Raw genomic sequence first — 6721 nt, forward strand, 5'->3', positions numbered from 1 at the left:
CATACAGAGACACACACTGCTATGCTGCATACATACATACATACAGACACACACATACTGCTCTGCATGCATACATACATATAGACAGACACACACACACTGCTCTGCTACATACATACATATAGACAGACACACATACTGCTCTGCTGCATAGATACATACAGACACACACACACACACTGCTCTGCTGCATACATACATACAGACAGACACGCATACTGCTCTGCTGCATACATACATGCATACATACATACAAACAGACACGCATACTGCTCTTCTGCATACATACATACATACATACAGACAGACACGCATACTGCTCTGCATGCATACATACAGACACGCATACTACTCTGCTGCATACATACATGCATACATACAGACAGACACGCATATTGCTCTGCTGCATATATATATACATACATACAGACACGCATACTAATCTGCTACATATATACATACATACATAGACACGCATACTGCTCTGCTGCATATATACATACATACAGACACGCATACTACTCTGCTACATATATACATACATACATAGACACGCATACTGCTCTGCTGCATATATACATACATACATACAGACACGCATACTACTCTGCTACATATATACATACATACATAGACACGCATACTGCTCTGCTGCATATATACATGCATACATATAGACACGCATACTGCTCTGCTGCATATAAACATACATACATACAGACACGTATACTGCTCTGCTGCATACATACATGCATACATACAGACACGCATACTGCTCTGCTGCATACATACATGCATACATACAGACAGACACGCATATTGCTCTGCTGCATATATATATACATACATACAGACACGCATACTACTCTGCTACATATATACATACATACATACAGACACGCATACTGCTCTGCTGCATATATACATACATACACGCATACTGCTCTGCTGCATATATACATACATACAGACATGCATACTGCTCTGCTACATATATACATACATACAGACACGTATACTGCTCTGCTGCATACATACATGCATACATACAGACAGACATGCATACTACTCTGCTACATATATACATACATACATACAGACACGCATACTGCTCTGCTGCATATATACATATATACACGCATACTGTTTTGCTGCATATATACATACATACATACATACACGCATACTGCTCTGCTGCATATATACATACATACAGACACGCATACTGCTCTGCTGCATACATACATACATACAGACACATATACTGCTCTGCTGCATACATACATACATACATACAGACACGCATACTGCTCTGCTGCATATATACATACATACACGCATACTGCTCTGCTGCATATATACATACATACAGACACGCATACTGCTCTGCTGCATATAAACATACATACATACAGACACGCATACTGCTCTGCTGCATATATACATACATACATACAGACACGTATACTGCTCTGCTGCATACATACATGCACATATACAGACACGCATATTGCTCTGCTGCATATATATATACATACAGACACGCATACTACTCTGCTACATATATACATACATACAGACACGTATACTGCTCTGCTGCATACATACAGACAGACACGCATATTGCTCTGCTGCATATATATATATATACATACATACAGACACGCATACTACTCTGCTGCATATATACATACATACATACAGACACGCATACTGCTCTGCTGCATATATACATACATACAGACACGCATACTGCTCTGCTGCATGTATACATACATACATACAGACACGCATACTGCTCTACCGCATACATACATGCATACATACAGACAGACACACATATTGCTCTGCTGCATATATATATACATACAGACACGCATACTACTCTGCTACATATATACATACATACAGACACGTATACTGCTCTGCTGCATACATACATACATGCATACATACATACAGACACGCATACTGCTCTACCGCATACATACATGCATACATACAGACAGACACGCATATTGCTCTGCTACATATATACATACATACAGACACGCATACTACTCTGCTACATATATACATACATACATACAGACACGCATACTGCTCTGCTGCATATATACATACATACAGACACGCATACTGCTCTGCTGCATATATACATACATACATACAGACACGTATACTGCTCTGCTGCATATATATATATATACTTACATACAGACACGTATACTGCTCTGCTGCATATATACATGCATACATACAGACACGCATACTGCTCTGCTGCATATATACATACATACAGACACGCATACTGCTCTGCTGCATATATACATACATACATACAGACACGCATACTGCTCTGCTGCATATATACATACATATAGACACGCATACTGCTCTGCTGCATGCATACATACAAACACACACCTTGCTCTGCGGGGCCCACACACGCGGCTCCGGGGGCCACACACGGCTCTGCGGGGCCCACACACGCACGGGGGGACAGGGAGGGGCGGGGAGGGAGTGATGTCCCTCATACTGATCAGGTCACGGTGCAGATGGGGCCCACACAGCGCCGGAGGGAAGCGATGTGCTGGGGGTCGCTGGCTGGCACTGTGACTCCTTCATCTGTGCGACCGAGCAGGACTCCGGGCGGTAGCTCCGCCCACAGATGATGCTCAATGCAGGAGAACACAGTGAACGCTGTGGTCTGCGGGCCTTAAAGGGCCGGCAGCCACAGTTTCCAGTGCCAAGGACTGCTGCCCCCGGGCCGACCGGGACCGTGTGTGTGTGTGTGTGTGTGTGTGTGTGTACGTGTGTACGTGTGTACATGCCGCGGGCAGGAGGGGGCAGAGCGAGCTGAGCGGGGAAGTGTGGGCTTCCTGCACGTAACTATGATAAACATCGGGTTACTAACCAAAGCGCTTTGGTTGGATACCCGATGTTTATCTTGGTTACCAGCTTGTGGCAGGCTGCCAGCGATGGCTCCTGCACACCATAGCTGTAAAAAGCCCTGCTTTTTGCTGCTAGAACCGTTCTCGAACGTATCTAGAACTATCGAGCTTTTGCAAAAAGCTCGAGTTCTAGTTCGATCTCGAACAGCCTCCAAAATCACTCGAGCCTAGAACTGGAGAACCTCGAACCTCGAACCGCGCTCAACTTTACCCAGGACCTTCTGCATGTTAAGCAGAAATGATGACCACTACACTATGAAACCTAACGAAAAGTTACTGTGTATTGGCTAACAGAGCAGAATTGTGACTGACGGGGCCTTTTTATTGCTGAAGGAAAGTATTTTTGGTTAATGAAACATTTACAATTATTATTACATATTTTACCAGTTTTATTCCTACAAAGGGATTTTGCTTAAATTGAAGTTTATATTGAATGTGTTACTTTTTTCTCCATAGTTTGGTCTTTTGCTTTTGTATTTATGGGAACTATATATTTTGAAACAAATAGGATTTTTATAAAATGGGATTATGTTTTCTGCTAAAACGGTCAATAAAAAAACCCCCCAAAATCGTAGTTCTCTTTGTGATGGAAGCCAAAATGTATTGTTATTTGGCAACGAAACCAAGAATTTCACATATTACAAGTCGATAGGAAATTACTTCAACACCAAAAACAGATTGGTTTCACTGGGGATTGAACCCAGGACCTTCTGCGTGTGAAGCAGACGTGATGACCACTACACTATGAAACCTTTGAAATTCTGCAAAGTAATGGCAATTAGAGACGAGTTTTGACTGCCAGGGGAAAAAAAACAAATTCGTAGCTCTGTTGGTGATGGAAGCTAAAACATCCCGTTATTCGGCAACAAAGCCGAGTACTTTATATACTGCAGGTTGATAGGGGATTATTTCAACACCAAGAACACATGGGTTTCACTGGGGATTGAACCCAGGACCTTCTGCGTGTAAAGCAGACGTGATTTCCACTACACTATGAAACCTTTGAAAGCCTGCAAAGTAATGGCAATTAGAGACGAGTTTTGACCGCCAGGGAAAAAAAAAACAAATTCGTAGCTCTGTTCGGGATGGATGCCAAAACATCCCATCATTCGGCAACAAAGCCAAGAACTTCATATATTGTAGTTTAATTGAGTATTATTTCAACACCAAGAACAGATTGGTTTTACTGGGGATTGAACGCAGGACCTTCTGCGCGTTAAGCAGACGTGATGACCACTACTCTATGAAACCTGATGGAAAGTTACTGTGTATTGGCTAGCAGAGCAGAATTGTGACTGACGGGGCCTTTTTATTGCTGAAGAAAGTATTTTTTGTTAATGAAACATTTACAATTTTTATTACATATTTTACCAGTTTAATTCCTACAAAGAAATTTTACTTAAAAGGAAGTTTACATTGAATGTGTTACTTTTTTCCACATAGTTTAGTTGTTTGCTTTTGTATTTAAAGGAACTATATATTTTGAAACAAACAGGATTTTTATAATATGGGATTAAGTTTTCTGCTAAAATGGTCAATAAAAAAGAAACCCAAAATCGTAGTTCTCTTGGTAATAAAAGCCAAAATATATTATCAGTTGGCAACAAAACAAAGAATTTCATATGTTACAGGTTGATAGCAAATTACTTCAACAGCGAAAACGGCTTGTTTTTACTGGGGATTGAACCCAGGAACTTCTGAATGTGAAGTAGACGTGATGACGACTCCACTATGAAACTTGTGAAATCCTGCAAAGTAATGGCATTTAGAGACGAGTTTTGACCGCCAGGGGAAAAAAAATAATAATTTGTAGTTCTGTTTGTGATGGAAGCCAAAACATCCCGTCATACGGCAACAAATGAAACATTTACAATTATTATTACTATTATTATTATTACTAGAGATGAGCGAACTGGTCCCGGTTCGGCTCGAGGCGGTTCGCCGAACGGAGGTCCCGTTCGAGTTCAGTTCGTCGAACGTTCGACGAACCGAACTCGAACGTATAGGCTATAATGGGAGGCAATCACAAACATATAAAAATGCATGATAAATGTACACAAACAGTTAATAAACATTGCCATAACACTTACCGGTCCTCGCGATCCCTTCTGCACTCTGTCTCCTGCCGCTATTCCATCCGATGATCGCTGAATCCTCCCCGTGACCAGCACTGCCAGCAGAGATGCAGGACCTATCGTGACGTCAAAATAGCCATGTGACCAGTCACGTGGCTATTATCTCATTGGCTACAGACTGGTCACATGACTATGACACGTCATGTAGGACCTGCGAGTGCATCTCTCCGGTACACGGTGCACATATGTGTATCGCCGTGTACCGGCGACATGCTCTAGCACACGGTCGACTCCCCGTTCCGTTAGGGACCGGCTGACACAGCCGGTCATTAACGGAGATCACCGTTGCCATAGCAACGCAGTTAGCGGTGACGTCACCGCTAACCGCGGCTCCGAGAGCACCATTGCTATGGTAACGCGTCTGTCAGCATTACCGCTGTTACCGCTGACAGCCAGCACTGATCACTCACGGAGTGAAGGCTGCACGATTGTAGTGAGCATTGTAGTGAGGATGAGGTTCCCCAGCCCCAAGTGATGAGCTGGGGAACCTCATCCTTCCTCACTACAATCGTCACTACTACTACACTAGAAAGAAGACAGAAGAGCAGGATCGTGGAGGGCTGACAGGGGGTAATAAAGATGGAGTCTCTAATGTGTCTGTGTATTTATTTCTATTAAAGTATCTTTTCTCTGTGTGGTGTCTTTTTTTTAACCCTTTATTGGAGATTCTTAATGGCCGGGTCAAACGTGCCTGACATTAAGAATCTCTGGCTTAATACTGGCTAGTAAAACAAAGCCAGTATTAACTCATGATTACCCAACAAGCCACCCGGCTCCAGGGCTGTTGGAAGAGTTTGATACAGCGCCAGATGATGGCGCTTCTATGAGAGCGCCATTTTCTGGGACGGCTGCGGACTGAAATCCGCAGCAGAGGCGCCCTGAAACCTCGGGCTAACCTGTGCTGCGGATTCCAATCCCCAGCTGCCTAGTTGTACCCGGCTGGACACAAAAATGGGGCGAAGCCCACGTCATTTGTTTTTTAATTATTTCATGAAATAAGTGAAATAATTAAAAAAAAACAGGCTTCCCTATATTTTTGGTTCCCAGCCGGGTACAAATAGGCAACAAGGAGTTGGAGGCAGCCCGTGGCTGCCTGCTGTACCTGGCTAGCATACAAAAATATGGCGAAGCCCACGTCATTTTTTTGGTGGGCAAAAAAATTCTGCATACAGTCCTGGATGGAGTATGCTGAGCCTTCTAGTTCTGCAGCTGCTGTCTGCTCTTCTCCATACAGACAGACAGCAGCTGCAGAACTACAAGGATCAGCATACTCCATCCAGGACTGTATGCAGAAGTTTTTTGCCCCCTGAAAAAATTATGTGGGCTTCGCCATATTTTTGTATGCTAGCCAGGTACAGCAGGCAGGTACAGCTGCCCCCAACCCCCAGTTGCCTATTTGTACCCGGCTGGGAACCAAAAATAAAGGGAAGCCCTTTTTTATTATTTCATGTTTTTAATGAAATAATTAGAAAACAAATGACGTAGGCTTCGCCCCATTTTTGTGTCCAGCCAGGTACAACTAGGCAGCTGGGGATTGGAATCCGCAGCACAGGTTGGCCTGAGCTTTCTGGGCCCCACTGCTGCGAATTGCAGTCTGCAGCCGCCTCAGAAAATGGCATTTTCATAGAAGCG

The 6721-nt window shown here is 43.3% G+C and overlaps 2 non-coding genes across 2 annotated transcripts; both read right to left on the bottom strand.

The window, feature by feature from the left end:
• Positions 1-3633: 3633 nt before the first annotated feature.
• On the bottom strand, positions 3634-3706 carry TRNAV-CAC (transfer RNA valine (anticodon CAC)). Its single transcript has one exon. It is a non-coding gene; the product is annotated as a tRNA-Val (tRNA).
• Positions 3707-3882: 176 nt separating this feature from the next.
• On the bottom strand, positions 3883-3955 carry TRNAV-UAC (transfer RNA valine (anticodon UAC)). Its single transcript has one exon. It is a non-coding gene; the product is annotated as a tRNA-Val (tRNA).
• Positions 3956-6721: the final 2766 nt, after the last annotated feature.

Source organism: Anomaloglossus baeobatrachus, chromosome 2 (assembly GCF_048569485.1).
Source record: "Anomaloglossus baeobatrachus isolate aAnoBae1 chromosome 2, aAnoBae1.hap1, whole genome shotgun sequence".
Taxonomy (NCBI): domain Eukaryota; kingdom Metazoa; phylum Chordata; class Amphibia; order Anura; family Aromobatidae; genus Anomaloglossus; species Anomaloglossus baeobatrachus.